Consider the following 23,206-nt stretch of genomic DNA (forward strand, 5'->3'; position numbering starts at 1 on the left):
AAATACGAGGTCTAATAGCATCAATCTTTGCTTCTTTTTCTAATCTGAAAAATAAGGTACGTTCAGAGAAATAGAAAATGTAAAAGTATTGGTAAAAAAAAACAACAACCCACAGCTCTAATTAAATTAATACATATTAAGAGACGGGTACTTTAAACAATGTGCCATCTTCATCTGTGAACATTTTAAAGGCATGTCTAAATCTGGTTCTCGTGCCTTTAAACCAAAATGATATAATTTCCCTTGTTATTTTAATAGTTTCTTGCAAATCACTTGTTTAGCAAGAGACAGAGAGATAGAGGGCAGCACGGGACCAGAGTGCTAGCTGCCCTTCAGGAGAACATGACTGCTTAACTTGCAGGTCTGAAGGGGTAGCCAAGACCGGGAGAGAAGTGGCGGGCATGCCCGCATCCTCTCCCCAACCTCTCCAGAAAGAGATGCAGCGCCTCTTTCTCATTGTTTAAGAAGAAAAGGGGGAACTTGGAGACGCAGCCAATGAAGGATAAATGAGCGCTCTGCTAGTTCAAAGGCAACGTGCAGATTGGACAGAGGAAGCGTGCAGAGCTCAGAAGGTATTATTTTTAGAGGGTACAAACAAGAGAACTTGCCTGGCCGAAGGGGTTTCTGCAGGCCCTTGCAGCTCCAGTAATTGGATAGGTTTGGCAGCCTGAAAGAGGGGCTTGTGGTTCCTGATGAATGCTTCCCTTGCACACGGGCGTGATTTAGCGTGCTGCTGAATAAACACACGGCGGGACGGGAAGGTGATAACCACCAGCCTCAGCAGAAAGAGAGAGCCTATAAATATGCCAGGGGGTCAATAGGAGTGATTTCATCCTGCCTTCACAGGACTGCTGATGAGGTCTGACAGGGCAGCTCTCCTTCATTACTGTATCACCATGGTGAAGGGAGTCTGAAGGGCAGAAAGAGCAGTAGCAGCGGCCCCAGCAGCAGGCTGTCACCTGAGCTGCAGCTCCCGGGAAGGGCAGGCGAGAAGACGGGGCGACAATAGGCTGGGGCTTCCCGCATCGGTGCTGTTCTTCTTCCCCCCTCTCCTTCTCTCTGTCTCCCGTCTCTGTTTCTATCTCACTCTGTTCCCACTTCTCTCTCCCTCCATTTCTAGCCCGTTGCCATCCGGCGATTTCTAGAAAGGATCCTTTCTCCCGCTGGCAGAGCATTCGGAACAAAGGGAAGAGAGCAGACCTAGATGCTGGAGCGGAGAGTAGGGAGCTTTTAACTGCTCGAGGGTTAGGATGGGAACACTCCTGTCAGGAGAGAAATGAGAAAATCCTGGGGGGGGGGGGTGTGTATGCTGAACCGTCCGGAGGGAAGGAAGATCTTTCTAGGGAAATCTCCCATAAAACAAGTCAGGAACGGAAATGAAGCTATTTTCCTACGACTAGTTTTCTCTTCAGGAAATAAGTAATAAATGTCCCCAGGCATCTCCTAGTCACCCCATTGTTCATGGCTTTTTCTCTGACTCAGGGTGCTTCTCTCTCTGTTTGCTCCCAGACATCCATTTGCCCCTGGATATATCTCCTTTGCCAAGGCCAGAGAGCATAACTCGTGCACCCTCTTCTGCCCTGCTCCTTCAGGCTCCATCCTCTTCTGGCTCAGTCTGACAAATGGAATGGCAGCCGCGCCACCCCGATTGTTCAGCCATCTTAACCACGGGTCCTGATTGCTGCCTTACCGATCTGCCTGTGGACTGTCTAGGAAAACCGAAAGGATGAATGATCGTGAAATAAATTTAGTAGTCCCGCTTGGCACCTTCCTCTTTGTCTATACTCAGTGCACACTACGGCTGTTTATTTAATCTGTGCAATTTTCAGGAATGTGAGGGAATCAAGAAGGGGTTTTAAGGCAAGATATCCTAGCTTCCCCCGCAAGGTAGGCTTCCTAGCTGTATCTGACTCAATACCACAGATTAGGTTGAGATTAATAGAGGCAAGAATTGTGATACTGTTAAAGACGACCGTTCTTTCAAATTATTGTAGAGATAGAAACACACAAGTATTACCCGGGTTGTTTACAATCAGGTGTAGTTCCAGAATTAGAAACTTCTTGGCTGGGGGTTTGTTCATCTTTCTTGGCCTGCTGACTGATACCAGTTTTCTAAGGTTTGTAGGTTTCATGCAGTGCTAATGAAAGTTTAGTCCTTTGTCTGTGTTTTGGTGTACTATGCTTTTGGTGTATGGTCGCAGAGTTCATATGCAGCAGGGCTAGGTAAGGCTCAAACTCCAGAAACGCTGTCTGAGGACACAGACATACGTGCGTGGTTTCAAGAGTCCGGGCCTGCATTCTGCTCCAACCAATGTGGGGTCGTTTTGAAATCAGGATTTTGGAACTTGCGTGGCGTGTGTGTGTGTTTTGTATCTGAACAAACTGTTCAGGATAGCCATTGACAATGAAAACACTTGTCGTTGTTTGCCTTGGATTTTGCTTAGTTTAATCTTGTCTCGTTGTCCCTGTTACAGCCCTCCTGTGGGAAGTGCCAATGTCATTCCTCTCTACACCCTTCAGCAGGCCTAGCTGAGTGTGTGTGTGTATGTGCACAACAGGGTAGAGTGATTGTCAGCCGAATAAGATCTAAAACATATTTTCGGTATTTCAACTTCAGTAAAAATCCTATTTGGAAGTTGTGGAGTGGTGTATGAAGACTTGTAAAAGTGTGCTCAGCTCAGTACTAAATCTAATTTCAGATTTTTACCAATAGTTCCTTTTATTTATTATCATCTAGAAGGAACATATATGAAATCGCAAAACAGGCAAACTCAAGCTGGGAAGTTAAAAGACTCTTTAATAAAAATAAATCAGACTACTCATCCAACAAATAATGAAAAAAAATCAGCATTTTCAAGTGTCTGAGTGGTAAGTGCTGAGGGAGTGCCTGGAGTTTCTACTTCATAAGCATAAAAAGAGCGGGGTGGCTGGGTGACTCAGTCGGTGAAGCGTCTGACTCTTGATTTCAGTTCAGGTCATGATCTTGCCGTTTGTGAGTTCAAGCCCCATATCTGACAGTGCAGAGCCTGCTTGGGATTCTCCTTCTCTCTCTGCCCCTTCCCTGCTTGCATACACGCTCTCTCAAAATAACTAAATAGGCATTAAAAATTGTATATTTATAAGCACAAAAAGAGCAAAAGGAAAGATAATTGATAAAACTTCTTGGTCTTATAAGCTTTGGAGATGATACATATCCCACTTCTCAAGCATTTTTTTTTTTTTTTTTTTTTAGAACAGGAGAAAACCCAGTGACACAGATAAACAAACAAACATAAAAATCCACGCTGAACGGGGCAGTACTCCCAAGAAGCAGAATATGAAGGCCTGAGAGGAAGAAGGCAGACTGAAGAAACAGGCAACGGAATAAGGAAATGAGAATGTAGACTGTAGCCCTCGGTCCCGGCTTCAGACTCAGTGTGGTTGGTAGAGCTCATTGCCTGCAGAGGCATGGTCTTGTTGACCTTGGCTTCGTGCATGAAGTGCTAATATACTTTTTAAAAGTTCTTTGTCAACATCCCTGCCTTCATGCCTAGGTGGTATTTTTCTTTTTGCTTTCACTTCTGATCTAGTCCTTACCAATCCATATCTATGACTTCCTTAAGATATGTATAAAGTCCACTCACTGTGAATGGACCCCGTACTTGTTATATAACCAAGAAAACTAGGTAAATGCTCGGAGCTTTGGTCTCCTTATCATTAGCAACGTGACACTGATATGCCTTGATGAAATATTCTTCTTGTTTCCTCTGCTTGGGTTCCATGCAGTTTCTTGCAAAAGTGGGTGTATAATTTTCATCAAGTATAGAACAATGTTAAACATTATCTCTTCAAAGATATTTTTTCTGTCACCTACTCTCTTTCCTGTCCTTTGAAAGCTCCAATTACACATATATTAGGCCATTTGAAGGTATTCCACAGCTCACTGGTGCTCTGTTCATGTTTTTGTCAGTTTTTTTTCTCTTTGTTTCACTTCGAGTCGTTTCTATTGCCATGTCTTCAAATTCACTGGTGTTTTTCCCTGTGTTTTCAAATCTGCGTTAATCCCATCACTTACATCCTTCATCTCTGTCATTGTCGTTTTAATTTTAGAACTTTGATTTGGAGCTTTTTAATTTCACCCATCCCTCCATTCATCTAGCTTTTTGAATTTATGGAATCAAATTGTAACCAAAGCAAGAGAAAAGAAAAACCTGGCAGAGGGAAGTGTCAGTGGGATTGGAGAGGAGGCAGCAGTGGGGGATTTAGATGAGGAAGGAAAATCCATGACAGTCCCATGCTGACTAAGACACCCAGAGGAGTGGTGGAGACGGCTCTCAGGGAAGGCTCTCAGGAGCCCGTACGAAAGATGGAGGACACTGTGTCACCTCCCATTCCCTTCTCGTCCAATCATGTTTATCTCCCAACAACAACATATGCTTCCCAAGATGCACTTGTCTTTTTGTTCACTGCTGGGTCTCCGGTACCTAAAACTCTCCTGGCACATTCAATATATGCTGAATGAATGATTCTAGTTTTGCAAATGTCATCTCCAAGGATGATGGTGTTGTCTGGACGCTCCTTACTTTGGTGAAATTTCACTGCTTTGTGTGTGGTCTCTATTCCAGTAGGGAGGCCTTCTATGTCCAAAGTTTAATCAATTCTCTGTGTTTGTCCATTCTGCTTATGCTGGTGTTTTGTACCAAGCTCAGGGGTTTGAAAGACATGTGCCATAGTAAAAGGTTAAAGAAGTAAGAAGTCCGATTATATATTCACAGTGGGGCTTCCATATTGCACTTGAATAGTCATAGAATGTCAGGACGGAAAGAGGCCTTTGATAATGATTTTAATAACTAACATTTATTGAGAGTCTAGTACACATTGGAAACTGTGCTTAGCACCTTAGAAAGATTATTCATTTAATCTTCATAACAACTGTTTCATTTAATCTTTGCATCAACCAAATATTATCTTTATTTCTTTTTAGAAAAAAAAAATTTTTTTAACGTTTATATATTTTTGAGACAGAGAGAGACAGAGTATGAACGGGGGAGGGTCAGAGAGAGGGAGACACAGAATCTGAAACAGGCTCCAGGCTCTGAGCTGTCAGCACAGAGCCCGACGCGGGGCTTGAACTCACTGACCGCGAGATCATGACCTGAGCCAAAGTCGGCCGCTTAACCGACTGAGCCACCCAGGCGCCCCTTTATTTCTAATTTACAAATGAGAAACCTGATGCTTAGAAGTGTTGTACAACTTAAAAGGTTTCCACAGCTAGGAACCCACCTGCTGGGTTCTAATTACAACTAAGGAGCCGGAGCTAGGGCTGAACATGAGTGTAAAAGACCCGATGGTCCAGGGGCCAGTCCAGGGGATGAAGATCTAAGAAAACCCCTTCTCCTGTAATGCTCTTCCCACTTCCATGCTTTTGCACCTGCCCAGTTGCTTGCTGGACACGCAGATGATAGCAGATCTCAGGGCACAGTCACACAGTGAGATCCCTTCCTTTGATGTTCTAAACCCATCACCCAGAGAAGCATTTCAGTAACAACTCTGAGTGAAAAGTAGACGATGTCTGATCAGTCAGACAACTCATGTCCCTTGGCATGAGAAAGTCAATGTCCTAGGACATTCTGGGTTCTCAGACATGAGCCCAAACCATGGATTCCAGATATGTGTGCTCCTAGCGGAGACCAAAATCATGTGTCCAGAGAACAGAAGGTCAGAGCACTAAAATGGATGTATTAGAATTAAGCTGGCTTCCATCATAAAGCTTCATATAAATATTACACCCAGCTCTATGAGACACTCAATGTTTGGTTTCTGAACCTATTAATATATAATGAGGATACGATGTAATTAATACCGTTTGTTTTGATTTTCCGTTAAATCCGCTTTAGTAATAAGAATGCAAGGTAATTATTCAGAAAGGCTTTTCAACAAATGTCAGTTTTCATTGATTAAAAATCAAGTCAGTGCTTTATTTGAAATGATATTTACAAGCATGCTTTAAGCTGAAATGAATACTTATCAGGTTGTTGAAGTCGTCTGCAAAGAATTGTCTACTTTTTTTTTTCATTTGGCACTAAGGCTTACTCTCAAATGATAATAGAGGACAAACCAGAGGGTGTGGAGAAGAAATGTCATGCCTTTGCTTTAAGGGATTTAATATTCTTTACGTGGTGTTGACGCCAATTTCCCTGCTCTGTTGGTTGTAGCATCTCCCAAACTGAAGGTTTGTTGCTTGGGAAGCACTTGAATCTGCCCATCACTCAGCAATCTAACGTTTCTGTTTTCCTGGGCTCCTGCTGGTCGGGCCGAGCCAACTCAGGCATTTCTTTTCACTCCAAAGTGGCTTTTTTCCTCCTACATATTTCTCTTTCATTATTTCACATAAAACAATGGGAACGTAGTCTGTCATCTGTTACTCGGAGTTGCGCTGAAGGTTATGTGAATTCACAGCCATTTGTTTTTTTAGTGACTGAAGAACGTGCACAGCAACAACCCCAACAATTTAGGCTGCAGTGTATTCATATTTACAAATAGACATGTACATATAAATCACGTCACCAAAATGATGCACTGCATGGGTTTTAAAATAATGTTCTTTGTGTGACTAACTCTATTCGAAGCACTCCAACAAAATGACAAAAATCCATTACTATATGCTCTCTTCGTTTACTCACTCATTATCATTTGTTCCAAACACTCTTATAGGTACTTGAGATGTGGCAACGAGGAAGCCGCCCTAAGTCCTCACCTTGGGGACCTCACACTTGAGCTAGGGAGATTGACAGCCAAGGAGGGGTGTGTGAAATATGGAGTGTGGCAGATGGTGGTAGACACCATCCAGGAAGATCAAGCAAAGAGGTAGATGGGGGTGCTGGGCAGAGAAGGGGTTTCCGTTTGCAATTCGGTCATGAGAAAAGCCACGTTGCAAAGGTGATCGTTGAGCAAAGCCTTGAAGAATGAGAGGAAGTGAGCCATGTGGGATCTGGGGGAAGAGCATTATAGCATCTGAAAGCAGAAAGTGCAAAGGCCCTACGATGGTAAGTGACTGTGGAAGCAGGAAAAGGAAGCCAGTGTCGCTGCCATAGGGTGCAAGGGGAGGATAATAGTAGGAGAGACAGCAGATGTACTTGGGGACGTATATAATGAAAATACCTAGTTCCTGATAGCTCACGTCTATCAAAAGAGATAAGTGTTATAATAACTTGAGGCTAGGAGGCTGTTGATCTGATGGGCAACTCGTCTTCCGTACAGGTTTTTTCTTTGCTATCACTAGGAACTGAGTGGTACTAATTCTGCATCTCTGGGTTCTGGGATCTGGTCAAAGTTTATCCCCACCAATGTCAACTAGGCCCACAAAGGTTGGCTTTTTTGTTGTTGAAGAAATAGGTTAATAGGGAGAAAAAACATCACAGCTGGGAAGAATGACCATTTTGTTATCATTAAGAGCAGTATTGGATACAGGTATATGAGTTAGAGATGACTCTTTCAGAATGTATTCTGAGTTTGCCTCTAAATTAAGATATTTTCATAATTGTCTCTGTATGAAAAAATGAACTAAATTTTTAAACGCTATGTCCTTGATTCCTGACACTCTGAACGTTCTATCTCTTCTCTGGCTTTTCTTGGGTTCTACTTAAATGGCAGGAGAAAGCCAAGTGACATGTTCGGTTGAATGGTTAGATTAAAGTGGTGGGTTGGGAGAGAATTTGCTTGGTACGTACTTTGGTGAGGCACTTACTAGAGCTCCGCACATCCCCTTCTTTGGTCGTCAGGACTCCGTGGTGGATAGAGAAACCGCTTAATGCTCTAAGAAGTACCCCCTGTGCTTCTGAGTCCATCACTCATCTATGGGAGTGGGATGTCATTCAGTGATAAGCTATAGCGTGTGAAGGTGTCAGAGTCAGGATCTACCTGTATTAATGGTGGCTAACGGGAAACAAAATATTCCAAATATTTCCTCATCTCATCAGAGAACACAGTCTCCAAGTTCCCTCAGGGACTGGTGCCATCATACATCTCCAGTGTCAGAGAGTATTGCTTTCTCACGTTACACCGTGTGGTCTGCCAGAAATACAAATCTTGGAAATATCTAAGAACCCAACCAGTAAATGATCAAAAAGTTTGCGATTAGGGTAGATGAAAACCAGGGAAACGGGAAGGCCCTTAGTAATTCTATGGCATCAGAATATTAAATTTCTGTAATAACAAATTATGGTATAATGAGGTCACATTAGTGGAATAAGAGGCCCAGATGCCTCAATGATTTAATCTCTCTCTCCACATAAGCTTGCATCGAATTTTAATGAGTATTTTGATTGATAACATATTTAGTTCAAAATAGGTCTTTGAAGACAGCTGTAAGAGTATTAACATTTAAAAGATGCTATGATACAAATCCATTTCATTAAGTAGCTGATAAGAAAAAAAAAATACTGTATAAACCTGCCAATGTCAGACCTACTGCTATGACCCAACAATTCCTATTGAGTAAAGGGACAGTGAAATATCTTGATTGGACTATTCTTTGAACACTATAGGAGCTCATTTGCCTTATTTAAGAAAAGGCCAAGTTTTAAGACCAACAGGGCTCATACACAAGAGACCCACAGGGCTGTGGTGAAATGAGGAATGTTTCTTAAAGGGCCTATGTGCTGACTCGCCTGCCCCAGGGCCCAGCACAGAAGCAGCCCTTTGAAAAGTGCCCAGACTTTATGGGAAAGATACTCATTTCCTAATTTTAAAGCATTGGTCTAAGGGGTGGGGATACTCTTCCTGAAGGGAGCCTGGTGGGCGCCTTCTTCCTGCTCTCCCCTGCCTTGCTAACCCTGGTAGGCACCATCTTCTTTGTTTTTCTTTTATTTCCCTTTTTGCCTTTTCTTACTTTTCTCCCTGTTTTCTTTGTTTCTTTTCTTTTTGTTCCGTGTGTGTGCGTGCGCGTGCACATGCGCCATCTTTCCACTCACCCTCTGCTTCACTCCATGGAGTGGGTGACATCTTCATGTTCTGTCCCTCTCAGTGCTCCTGAATGCCATTATCTCTTGAAGGGAATCCTTTACACACATTTGGGACCCCAGTTTGTATGTCTGGTGATACAGTTTTTGAGGCTGCCACCTAAGGAATGCCCCTTGATCCCCTGGCTCTGGAGGCCAAGAGGGTTTGTGTTCCTGGGTCCCATGGGACTGTAACAACTGGACAGACAGTTGTTAGGGACTATGCAGAGGCTCTCTGGAAGCGGGAGCTGATAATGCCATCTTTGCACTCTTCTCTGCCTCGGTCCAGTCCAGCAGTATCTTATAGAGAGGAGCTTATGCTTTTCTCTGGTACCCTGCTTTTGGGGGCTGCTGTTAGGGGACATCTCTGTATCACCTGCCTCTGGTGGCCAGATAGACTTATGCTCATAGGTCCCTCAAGGCTGTAACCAATGGAAAAATAGTTCTTAAGCAGCAAGCTCTTCCTCCCTGGCTTGCCCCTGCCTGGGAGCAAGAGACAATAGATGCAGGAGCTCAATCTTTCTGGAAAAAAGCCTATTAGCTTATTATCATAGCTGCAGCCTGAGGGGCAGGCTTCCAATTAAACACACATCTAAGGGCTGACTGTAAACTCCTGAGACCCCAGAGAGCAGACACGATCTTAATAGATATATACAGAACATTCCATCCCAACACAACAGAATACACATTCTTCTCAAGTGTACATGGCACATTCTCCAGGGTAGAATATAAATTAGGCCACAGAACAACTCTTAAGAAATTTAAGATAACTGAAATTACACCAAGCGTCTTTTCACACCACAGTGGTATGAAACTCGAAATCAATTGCAGAAAGAAAACTGGAAAATTCACAAATACGTAGAGACTGAATAACATGCTACTGAAAAACCAACTGGTCAGTGAAGAAATTAAAAGTGAAAGCAAAAATACCTTGAGACAAAATGGAAATGTAACATACCAAAATTTATGGGTTACAGAAAAAGCAGTTCTCTAAGGGAAGTTCATGGTGAGAAACAAGAAAAATTTCAAATGACCTAACGTTATACGTCAAGATAAAAAACAAAACAACAACAACAACAAAACTTAAGGTTAACAGAAGGACAGAAGGAAGGAAATAGCAAAGATTTAGCAGAAGTAAATAAAATAGAGACTAAAAAGACAATAAAAAAGATCAACAAAACCGAGATCTGGTTCTCTGAAAAGATAAACAAAATTGATAAACCTTTAGCTAGACTCATCAAGAAAAAAAGAGAGAAAACTCAAATAAGTAAAATCAGAAATGAAAGAGGAGACACTGCAATTGATAGCACAGAAATACAAAGGATCATAAGAGACTACTAGAATAATTACACACCAACAAATTGGACAACCTAGAAGAAATAGTTGAATTCCGAGAAACATACAACCTTCCAAGACTGAATCATGAAGAAATAGAAAATCTGCACAGACTGGTTATAAGTAAGGAGACTGAATCAGTAATTAAAACACTCCCTACAAACAGAAGTCCAGGGCTAGTCAGCTTTACTAGTGAATTCTACTAAACATTCAAAGAATTAATACCAATCCTCAAACACTTTCAAAAAATAGAGAGATGGGAACATTTTGAAAGTCATTTTATGAAACCAGAATTACCACAAGGATACCACAAGGAAAGGATATTCTACAAGGATACCACAAGAAAAGAAACTTACAGGCCAATATCTCTGATGAACATAGATGCAAAAATCCTCAAGAAAATAGTAACAAGCCAAATTCAACAATACATTCAAAAGATCATACAACAAGATCAAATGAAATTTATTCCAGGGATGCAAAGGTGATTCAACATCTGAAAATCAGTGTGATACATTACATTAACAAAATGAAGAATAATTATCATATGATCATCTCAATGGATGCAGAAAAAGCATGTGACAAAATTCAACATTTACTTATGATAAAAAAATCTCAGCAAAGTGGGTATAGAGGGAATATGCTGCAACAAAATGGAGGCCAGAAATGACAAGTCCAGAGCTAACATACTCAATGATGAAAAGCTGAGATCAATGCCTCTAAGACATGGATGCCCACTTTTACCACTCATATTCAAAATAGTACTGGAAATCCTAGCCAGAACAAATAGGCAAGAAGAAAAAATAAAAGGTATCTAAGTGAAAAGAAAGAAGTAAAATTGTCACTATTTGCAGATGACATGATAGTATATATTGAAAACTCTGAAGACTCCAAAAAACTCTTCGAACTAATAAACGAATTCAGTAAAGTTGCAGGATACAAAACCAATATACAGACATTGGTTGTGTTTCTATACACTAACAGTAGACTATCAGAAAGAGAAATTAGGAAAATAAATCCCATTTACAATTGCTTTGAAAATAATAAAATGCCGAGGAAAAAATTTAACCAAGGAAGTGAAAGACCTGTACTGGGTAAACTATAAGACATTGATGAAAGAAATTGAAGACATGAATAAATGAAAAGATAGTCCATGCTCATGGATTGGAAGAATTCATATTTTTAAAATGTCCATATTTCCCAAAGCAATCTAGAGATTCAGTGCGAACCCTACCAAAATTCCAATGGCATTTTTCACAGAAATTGAAGAAACCATCTTAAAATTTGTATGGGACCACAAAAGACCTTGAATAGCCAAGGCAATCTTGAGGAAGAAGAACAAAGCTTGAGGTATCATGCTCCCTGATTTCAAATTATGTCAGAAAGCTATGGTAATAAAAAACAATATGGTTTTAACATAAAAACAGACACATGGATCAATGGAATAGAACAGAGAGTCAAGAAATAAAACCATGCATATGCGGTTGGTTGGTTTATGACAAAAGAGGCAAGAATCTACAAAGTGGAAGAGACAGTCTGCTTAATAAATGATGTTGGAGCAGCTGGACAGCCACCCACAAAAGAATAAAAGTAGACCAGTATCTTACACTGCACACCAAAATTACCTCAAAATGGATTAAAGACTTGAAGTAATATCTGAAAACATAAAACTCCTAGAAGAAAACATAGGCAGTAAGCTCGTTGACATAGGCCTTGGGGATGATTTTTTGGAGTTGATAACAAAAGTGAAGACAGTAAAAGCAATAATAAACAAGTGAAACTAAAAAGCTTCTACACAACTTCAGTTTTTAGGAAACCATCAACAAAATGAAAAGGCAAACTACTGACTAAAAGAAAATATTTGCAAACCATTTATCTGATAAAGGGTTAATATCCAATATACATAAAGAACTCATGAAACTTAATAGCAAAAAAAAATTCTAACCAAAAAAATGCCAGAGGATCTGAACGGACATTTTTCTAAAACAAAACAAAACAACTATACAGATAGTCAAGAGGAATATGAAAAGATGCTCAGCATCGCTGATCATAAGGGAAATGCAAATCAAAACCTAGTAAGATAAATCTTCACACCTGTTAGTTGACTATTATAAAAATGATAAGAAATAATAAGTGTTGGCACAGATGTGGAGAAAAGAGAACGCTTGTGCATTATTAGTGAGAATGTAAATTGGTGTAGCCATTGTGGAAAACAGTATGGAGGCTCCTTAAAAAATTAAAAATAGAACCACCACATGATCTAGCAATTCTGTCTGGGTATTCAAAGAAAACAAAGCCATAACTTGAAAATATATACTCATCTTCATGTTCATTGCAGCATTATTTACAAGAATCAAGGTATAGAAAATCTAATTATCTGTCAGTGGATGAATGGATAAAGAAAATGTGGCATATATACACAATGGAATATTATTTGGCCATGAAAAATAAGGAAATCGTGGTATTTGCAACAACATGGATGGAACTGGAAGACACTATGCTAAGTGAAATAAGTCAGAGAGAGAAAGAGACAGAGATACAGAAAGAGAAAGAGAGAGAAAGACAATTATCACATTTATATGTAGAATCTAAAAGAAAAATGACAAAAATTAGCTCATAGATACAAAGAACAGATTGGTGGTTGCCTGAGGCAGAGGATGGGGCATGGACAAAATTGGTGAAGCCAGTCAAAATGTACAAACTTGCTGTTATAATATAAATTATTGGGATATAATGTACAGCATGGCAACTATAGTTAATAACACTGTATTGCATATCTGAAAGTTGCTAAGGGAGTAAATCTTAGAAGTTCTCATCATAGGAAAAAATTCTATAACTATGTGTAGTGATGGATGTCAACTAGACTTACTGGGGTGATCATTTCAACAATATACATAAATCATTATGTTGTACCTGAAAACAATGTAATGTGGTATGTCAGTTATACCTCAATAGAAAAAAAAAAAGCCAAGTGACACCAATAAAACAAGTAAATGGATTAAATTTTAAAAAGAAGGATTTCAAATAAAAGCTACCTAAATATGCAATGGTTTGGATGCCTCAGCTCTTGGTACAACTGCAATAGCTTTGAGTGCTTAGGTAGTATCTCAGTGGGCTGAAACCTTAGACCGGTGCCAACCACCTGTAATATCTTGTAAGCCACAAATGCAAGCTGTATATATACTTTAAAAATTTCTAGTGGCCAAATCAAAGCAGTAAAAAAAATGTGAAATTAATCCATGTTATGTAACCTCAACTTATCCAAAATATTATCATTTCAACATGTAATCAACATAAACACTATTAATGGTCTATATTTTTTTGTGCTAAATTTTCAAGCCACTCCTAGTCTTTCTTCTGCCCCAAGGAATGTAGGGCAAGTTGAATTCCTCATCCATAGGACAATCCCTCCCACATTTTGCAAAAAGTCTTATTTCCTTCCTAAGTCATCTCTTTGACATTCTAAATACTCAAGTTCTAATAACTATTCTTCTCTTGAGTCTTCTGACTTTCTCGATCACGGTCCCCTAGACTTCCTCTAGTTTTGACAAATGGCCTCATGAAGTTTGATTCTCAAAACCGGTCTTATGAGGATGACGGGAGTGTCTGCCTTCCTTATTCTGAATTTATGCCTCTGTTAAGTGAAACAGGATATCTGACAAAACTGACACTTTACTGGATGGGATGGTAGACTCAGTTAAAGGGCTCGGGGTGAAATTGTCAGTTTCTTCTGCCTGAAAATGCTTTGAAGCCATTGTTTTTACTGTGAGGTAATGAAGCTTTAGCTTCAAGGCCTTCTCTCACTTGATCCCCTTCTAGGCGCTGGGAGGGCCTTAACCATACAAGCCCAATGCAGAGCTTCATTCCATGAATCGTGTGATCGTGACCCGAGCTGAAATTGAGTTGGATGCTTAACTGACTGAGTCACCCATTTGCCCCTGTGAGAAGTTCTTTTAATCATCTGTGTACAATTGTAGTAAATGTACAAATATGGTAAGAACAATGTTATCCTTACTGACACAGTTAAAACAAAGCTTTCTCTTGGTAGATATATACGTGGTAATACAGTATATAAAATTATTACAATATATATCTATATTTTTCTTTTTTGATGGACTCACACAAAATAGAATTTATGAGACTTCTTGTGCTTTTAGGATGCAAACTTGTAACAATACTATAGTAAGTAGGTCTTTTATAAGAAAACTACGTGGCAGATATTTCCCCAAATTTGACAATACTACTAAAAATTTATGTGACATTAAGTGTAATGAGTTATGAAATCAAAGGAACCCTTGTATACTCCAAGTAATGAAAAACAAATTTTGGTCAACCAAATCAATAAAAGATGGAAATATCTTTCGATTCTCTGTAGAAAATATTGCAAAATTAGTGTCATATAAATAAGTGATTTAAAGGGTATGTAGCCAAAAAATGTCAGGTAGTAAGTTAATAGAAATATATGTTATTTTTCTGGTTGTTGTGATGTTTTCGGTACTTACCAGTTCTTTAAAGTTCAGTAAGATTTCTTTTTTCATTCTCGTTAAATGATTGCTTAATGAATAATCATTATTATTTAATGAATGGTGAATAGTTAATTTTGTGTTGTCACTTTGCATTCTATAAGAGTCCCTCCTTCTGTCATTTTTACAGGTCTCAGGCCCCACAAAATCTGGATCCACCCTTGCTCTCAGCAATCCTGTTAATAAAAATTATTCATCATTCAAAACCAAGATCAAATGTCACTTCCTTTATAAATTATTTCCTGAATCCCTAATCAGGTAAGAGCTCCTTTAGAATTGTACCGTGATTTGTTTTAACACCTTAAAATCATTACTAAAATATGCCTCTTTTTCTTTCTTTCTGAGTGTTCTGCATTATATGTTTTATTGCCTATCTTGATTGTCAGAGAAATGCGAGTCTTAAGCAGAAAAGGTGGGCATGGAGGGCATGGGGACCTGGAGCGGATGTACCACATTCGGTTTCCAGGGACATGCCCAGGGGCATAGTTTCAGGTAGGAGATGATCTAGAGGCTGCTGGTATCTAAGAGGTCTAGAAGATACCCCAAGGCATAGGTGAAACGCAGGGACACTGAATCTCTTCAGCTGATCGTTAGCAGCAAGCCAAGCAGATGGTCATTATCAAGGCAATTCTTAACACCATTCACGAAGGCTCCAGTAGAAGAATTCAAATTTAGAGGCAAGGATCTATCTCCTAAAAGACAAAAGTACGCAAGGCCAAACATCAGCCTTGGAGAAATTGCATAACAGGCAGTAATCCTAGGGCCTTAGTCACTGTACCTGGAAGGACCCTAATTCTTTTTTTTTTTTTTTTTTTTTTTTTTTTTTAACGTTTATTTATTTTTGAGACAGAGAGAGACAGAGCATGAACGGGGGAGGGTCAGAGAGAGAGGGAGACACAGAATCTGAAACAGGCTCCAGGCTCTGAGCTGTCAGCACAGAGCCCGACGCGGGGCTCGAACTCACAGACCGTGAGATCATGACCTGAGCCGAAGTCGGCCGCTTAACCGACTGAGCCACCCAGGCGCCCAGGACCCTAATTCTTAACAGAAGAGCAAAGAGTTCCAGCAGCAGCCCCACGTGGGCCAACTTGATTGCCTTCTGGATGCATTGAGTTCTGTCTACACTAGAATGGGTAAGAGCAGAGCCCAGAGAGGCATTGAGTCAGCTAGTGGAGTTTGAGTGGGCAGAGCCCTGAGGAGAGCAGTATGCTTGAGGAATATGCCAGATAATTGTTCGCGATGTTCTTTGAAGGCAGAAACTATGGGTTCACTTGAATATTCCTAGAAAAGTGTTGGCCACAGGGTAGATACTGGTGTTTATAAAATTTAAAAAAAAGCTTTGTAGCCACGTCTTATCCCGTGGACACTCCAGAGTTTGGCATTGCCTTTCTTGAAATGTGGCTCCCAGAAATCGACAACTGGCATGTAACAGTGAAAATATTTACTTTTCTAGATCTTACTGCAATACTTTATAGGTGCTATGGAAGGTTATATCATTTATTTTATGGCAGATATGGGTTTTATTTGCTTAATGACCGTTAGCACCTAATATGCTTGTAGTCAAGTAAGGTTTCTTTGTTTTCAGTGGGGTCTAATTTCAAGCTTATTTCCCCGATCTTAAACATGTAATTGGGTTCTTCAATAAAAATATTGAATTTTATATTTATAAATGTTAAATTTCATGTTAAAGCCTTTTGTTTGAGCATTACAGAATATTAGAACACTTGTGAATGTCTTTTATTTATTATTTTATATACCCCTTCCAGTTTTCTGCCATGCAAAAAAATTTTTATAATTTTTTTATTTTTAACAATGTATTACTTGAGTAAACCTAGATAGATTTTCTATATATGCAAACCATCGTGTGTGTGTGTGTGTGTGTGTGTTTGCATATCTGTATCCTATACATTTTTTAGACAGAGAACTTTGATCACTGTTAAATCGAGAACTTAGTTAACCAAGACGGTAAATAAAATTTTGAGAAAAAGAGCCAAGGAGAATCTAAATTTGTTAAGTCATTTGGGTGATGTTGTTGTGTGGATAGATATTTAAAGAATTTTTGGAATGTGAAGACCCTTGATTAATGTTAGTTTCCCCTACAACTATTATAGATTTTGTTTTGATTTTTAATTTTCAACATCCTTTATTTGGAAATAATTTAAAGCCCATGGAAAAGTTATAACAATAGAAATAGTACATAGAATGTCAATATACTCTTTAGTCAGATTTACCTATTTTATTGTTTTACCTCATTTGCTTTCATTTGCTTTATCATTTATCATCAGTCTCCCTTTCTCTCTGATGCTGTTATCAACTTTACTAAAATTAACAATATCATCATTAGTTTATCTAAACTACTGTCTATAGTCCAATTTTGTTAAGAGTCTCAATGATGCCCTTTAATGATTTTTTTCCCTGTCATTAAAGAATCCAGCCTAGGATCAGGTATTACATTTAGTTGTTATATTTCTTTAATTTACTTTAATCTGAAAATTTTCCCATTGGTTTTATTTATTTTTTTTATGACAGTGGCATTTTTGAAGAATTAAGTATTTTTTCCTTAAAAAATTTTTTTAATGTTTATTTTTGAGACAGAGAGAGAGACAGAGACAGAGATAGAGCATAAGCAGGGAGGGAGACACAGGATTGAAGCAGGCTCCAAGATCCAAGCTGTCGGCACAGAGCCCTATGCAGGGCTCAAACTCACAAACCATGAGATCACAATTTGAGCCAAAGTCAGACGCTTAACCGACTGAGCCACCAAGGAACCGCATTTATTCCTTTTTTAAAATACAACTTTCCTTGTTTTGGGAGTGACTGAGGTTTTCTCATGGTTAAAATCAGGTTATACATTCCAGGCTGGACCAGAAGAGAGGTTTTAGCCTTCTGAGTGCATCATTTCTAGAGGAAGATTATGTCTATCTGCCCCACATTGGCATATTAATTTTGATTACTGGGTGAAAGTGTTATCCATTTTGTTACTGAATAGTTATTATTTTTTCTCTTGCAACTACTAGAAATCTATTAGGAGTTACTCTAAAGCTATGCAAATACTGTGGTCCTCATCACAAATTTTCCCTGTATTTAGCATCTGTAGATAATTCTTGCCTAAAACAACCTGTGTGCCAGTGGCGCTAAATGGTCCTTTTCTAACTCTGCCTTTCCCACCATATTTCCTGGTTGCTCTTGAAATTATACTGCATACCAAAAGTGAGAGCTTTCTCTTCCTATTTATTTATTTATTAATTATCAATAATATGATGAATTCCTATTTTTGCAATAGCTATAATTATTTACCATCCTTAATTATTTTGGTATTTAAATTTATTCCTGATTTGGCCAGTGGGAGCTCCTTCATACCCTTGTGACAAATGCATGCTGATTTGTTGTTGCTGCTAGTTGTTTTAACATTTACTCACTTGGGGGAATAATAGGATACCCAGCGTTCATTTTGTTCCCTCCATGCCACAGTCTGGGTCCACCATTGCTCTGAAAAGAACTGTTTCCGTGTGGTACAGAATGGTATTAGAGACCAAAATGTTACTGATTTTTGATAGAAATCAATATCACCTTTCTAAATGAATTATTCCTGGAATCTACCTTTTTTCCTTTCGAAAACAAGAATATCTCTCTTCTTGAGGTCTTCTATAAGTTCTTTATAATCACTGTCATTCTCTTAGGGATTGTGTTAAAAGGATCCTTTATTACTCTAAGACGTATTTCACTTAGATCCAGTGACTCGAACTCATTTTCCATTGTTGGATACTCTTTATTGGTTCTCTTTCTGAAATTCAATATCTTCATTACAATGTAGTTTTCTGTCTTTCCTGTTTTAAGTGCATTATGTTTAATAATGAGAGTAGAAACAAAGTATGATATGATTTGATTATTTTTGGCATCCTATAAAAATTGAATATAACATACATATAATAAAGAACCCAGATGTTAAGTGTACAGTTCAATGAAATTTTACAAATTAAATACTCTGGTGTAACAACCTTTGTTAATAAGGTATAATAATTTACAAGCACCCCAGAAGTTGCCCTAGTGCACTCTATCACTCATTATCTTCCTCAAAATAACCATTTCTTTCAACAGTGTTTTGTAGTTTTCATTGTATAAACCATGGGCTTCTTTTGTTAAATTTGTTCCTAAGTATATTTTCAATGTAATTATAAATGAAATTGTTTTCTTAAATATAATTTTAATGATTCAATGCCAATGTATAGAAATATAATAGATTTTTTGTATCTTGATCTTGTATCATGAAACCTTGCTGAACTCATTTATTACTTCTGCTGTTTTTTTCCTATAGATTCCTTAGGTTATATATATGTGTGTGTGTGTATATATATATATATATATATGCATATTCATGTGTCTGCTGAGATGATCCATCATTTTAGTCTGTTATTCTATTAATATAGTGTAATACATTGCTTGATTTTCATATGTTCAACCAACTTTGCATTCCTGGGATAAATCCCACTTAGTCATGGTGTCTAATCCTATTTATGGGTTGCTGGATTTTGATTCTGTAGAGGATTTTTATATTTATATTCATAAAAGATGTTCTGTAGTTCTCTTTTCCTATGATGTCTTTGATTTGAGTGTCAAGGGCATACTGGCCTCACAAGATGAGTTAAGAATTATTCGTTCATTTTCTATATTTTAGATTTGTTAAAGAATGGTATTAATGTGTGTGTGTGTGTGTGTGTGTGTGTGTGTGTGTGTGTGTTTGGTAGAATCCACCGGCAAAGACTTATTGCTGTGGGCTTTTCTTTGTGGATTTTTTTTTTTTTCATTACTGATTTAATGTCTTTACTTGTTATAGGTCTCTGCAGATTTTCTATCCTGTTTTCACTTTCAGAAGTTTGCATTTTTCTAAGGTTATTTACATTGCATCTAGATTATCTAATGTGTTGGCATGCAATTGTTTATAATAGTCCCTTATAGTCCTTTTTATTTCTGTGATTGGTAGTAATGTCCCCTCTTTCACTCCTGATTTAATTATTTTTATCTTCTATTTTTCTCTTGATCAACATACTTAACGTTTTGTCAATTTTGTTGATCGTTTTAATGCATCGACTTTTGGGGGCGCCTGGGTGGCTCAGTCAGTTAAGCGTCTGACTCTTGTTGGTGGCTCAGGTTATGATCTCACGGATCCTGGGTTTGAGCCCTGCATTGGGCTCTGTGTTGATGGAGTAAAGCCTGCTTGCGATTCTGTCCCCTTCTCTCTCTGTCCCTCTCTGGCTCTAAATAAATGCATACATACATACATACATAAACTTAAAAAAATCAACTTTTGGTTTTCCTAATTATCTCAGTTGTTTTCATATTATTTATTATGTTTCATATTATTATTTATTATATTTCATATTATTTATTATTTTCATAATATTTATTATTATTATTATTATTTATTTCTTTATTCTTTGTTTTGCTTGATTTTAGTTTAATTTGCACTTCCTTTTCTAGTTTCTCTAGATGAAACTTAGGTTATTGATTTGAGATAATATTTTTTTTATTTTTAAAAATGTTTTATTTATTTATTTTTGACAGAGAGAGAGAGAGAGAGAGAGAGAGAGAGAGAGAGAGAGAGAACACAAGTTGGGGAGGGACAGAGGGACTCACGGGGCAGAGCTCGAACCCATGAGATCATGGCCTGAACTGAAGTCAGATGCTTAACTGACTGAGCCACCCAGATGCCCTGAGAAAATATTTTTTAAAAAATGTAAGCAATCACAGCTATAAATTTTCCTTTAACCACTACTTCACCCACATCCCATAAGTTTTGGCGGGTTGTTTTATTGTTTTCATTCACCTGCAAGTATTTTCTAGTTTTCCTGGTGATTTCTTCTTTGATCCATTGATTATTTAAAGAGTGCACTGTTTAGTTTTGATATATTTGTGAATTTTCCAAATTTAATTTCATTCCATTGTGGTCAGAGACATATTTTGTACGATTTTAATCCTTAAAAAATTTTTTTTAATATTAAAAAAAGTTTATTTATTTACTTATTTAGAGAGAGTGTGAGGGTGTATGAGCAGGGCAGGGACTGAGAGAGAGGGGGGCTGGATCTCATGAACCATGAGATCATGACCTGAGCAGAAATCAAGAGTTGGGTGTTGAAAAGAGTGAGCCACCTAGGCACCCCTTAATCCTTCTATAGTGATTTAAACTTATTGGCCTTATTATAAATCAAGTGACTATATATATGTGGATATAATTTTACATTTTATATTTTTTTCTGTTGGTCTATAATATTTTACATACTGTAGTTTTATTTATAGTTATCTATTATTTTTTACGATTTAAATTCAAGTTAGTTAACATACAGTGTAATAATGATTTCAGCAGTAGAATTTAGCGATCCATCACTTACAACAGCCAGTGCTCATCCTAACAAGGGCCCTCCTTAATGCCCTTCACCCATTTTTCCCTCTCCCCTCCCGACATCCCTCTGGTAACCCTCAGTTTGTTCTCTGTATTTTTAAGAGTCTCTTATGGTTTGCCTCCCTCTCTGTTTTTATCTTATTTTTGCTTCCCTTCTCCTATGTTCATCTGTTTGGTTTCTTAATTTCCACATCTGAGTGAAATCATGTGATATTCATCTTCCTCTGACTGACTTAGCATAATACACTCTAGTTTCATCAGTTACTGTAGCTTTATAATGAGTCTTCATATATAGTAAGCCCTCCAACTTTGTTCTTATTCAAGATTATTTTTGCTATTGTTAGCTGTTTTGAATTGTGTAGATGTACAGTTTGTCAATTTCCACACAAAGGATTTTTTTTTGTTTTGTTTTTTGGCTTTTGACAGAATGCATGATATCTATGGATCAGTTTGAGGAAACTAATAATTCTACCAAAGTGAACCTTTTAATCTATATATGTTCTGCCATTAAGTAGGTCTTTTTAAATTTATCACAGTAAAGTTTATAGTTTCATGGGAGGACGTTTTACACATATTTTAACAACATTATTGCTAGGTATTTGATGTTTTTGGTGCTTCTGTTAGTGATATCACTTTTAACATTTCATTTCCTATTATTAATGTTAGAAATACAGTTATGTTCTGTTTATCCAAAACAAACTTTCATCCAGTGACCTTGTTAAATTCACTTATTAATTCTTATAGTTTATCTGCATATTCTTTTGGATATTCCACATATATAATAACTTGTCTTTAAGCAACTAATGTTTTATTATTCCTTTTAAAATCATTATTTGTACATGTATTTTTTGTCATATTGCATTAGCTAATTCTTCCAGCAAATGATTGAAATGAAGTAATAGAAAGTGTCATTGTCTCATTCTTCATTTCATTTTTTGAGAGAGAGAGAGAGAGAGAGAGAGAGAGAGAGAGAATCTTAAGCAGGTTCCATGCCCATGCAGAGCCCAATGCAGTGCTCAGTCTCATGATGGTGACATCATGATCTGAGCCGAAATCAAGTCAGACACTTAACCGACTGAGCCACCTAGGTGCCCCAGCATTGTCTCATTCTTGATTGCATGGAAATGTTTTCAACATTTCATCATTATTATGATTTTTAATTTTTTGGAAATGTATATTCCATGTTATTACATGATCACTAGCTTCTGAGGCTTCTTTTGATTTACTTCAGTTCAATTTTTAAATTTAATACAATTATTGAGAAATTTAATTTTGCCAAATATTTTAATGCATATTTTTAAAGCAATTTTTCTTCTTTAGTCTGTTGAGATGGTCATTTTTACTGATTGATTAATTTTATGGTGTTAAAATAACCTTGCATTCTTGGTATAAACACCAGTTTGCCATGATATATTGTCTTTTTATATATATATAACTTTCGTTTATTTGCTAATATAAATGAGTTTTATACTTGTGTTCAGAAGAGAGATTGGTCTGTGGTATTCCTATTTCAAAATGTCTTTGGAAGATCATGGTAATAAATTTAATGCTGGCCTTATAAAATAAGCAGATAGTGCTGCTTCCTCATTTTTTATTTTCTGAATCAGTGTATGATTGGTGTTTTTTTACCTTAATGTTGAAGAATGTACCAATTAATCCACCTAGGCTTGAAATTTTTTTTTGTACAAAGTTTGAAATTACAGATTTGATTTTTAAAATAAGAACAGTAGTCTTCAGATTTCCCCCATCCCCTTTTTGCTGATAATCTTAATAGGTTGTATTTTCAAGGAATTTGTCTATTTTTTCTTTGACTTGTTTTAATTTTTTCAAAATTTTGAGGACTTTTAAATTATATTTTACTACCAATTTCTAGTGTAATTATTTTTTTGTTAGAAGAAACATACTTTATGTCATTTCAATTCTTTAAATCGATACTTCCTAAACTTATTTCTCAAGCCCTTCACTTCCCCAGAGCT

General features: G+C 37.7%; 1 long non-coding RNA gene across 2 annotated transcripts in view; it reads left to right on the forward strand.

Moving 5' to 3' along the window:
- The first annotated feature begins 319 nt into the window (after window positions 1-319).
- LOC132664126 (uncharacterized) overlaps window positions 320-23,206 on the forward strand; it is a 41,422-nt gene continuing 18,535 nt past the window's right edge. Inside the window, exons 1-6 of one of the 2 annotated variants that reach the window (XR_009603464.3) lie at window positions 320-572; window positions 3,233-3,419; window positions 6,694-7,025; window positions 14,130-14,303; window positions 14,964-15,091; window positions 17,429-17,673. This is a non-coding gene — a long non-coding RNA (uncharacterized LOC132664126). Of the gene's footprint in view, window positions 573-3,232; window positions 3,420-6,693; window positions 7,026-14,129; window positions 14,304-14,963; window positions 15,092-17,428; window positions 17,674-23,206 lie in introns of those variants that run through there. The other variant, XR_013553456.2, reaches the window with a different exon arrangement.

The sequence above is a fragment of the Panthera onca genome, chromosome F2 (genome assembly GCF_046562875.1).
Source record: "Panthera onca isolate mPanOnc1 chromosome F2, mPanOnc1 haplotype 2, whole genome shotgun sequence".
NCBI lineage: Eukaryota > Metazoa > Chordata > Mammalia > Carnivora > Felidae > Panthera > Panthera onca.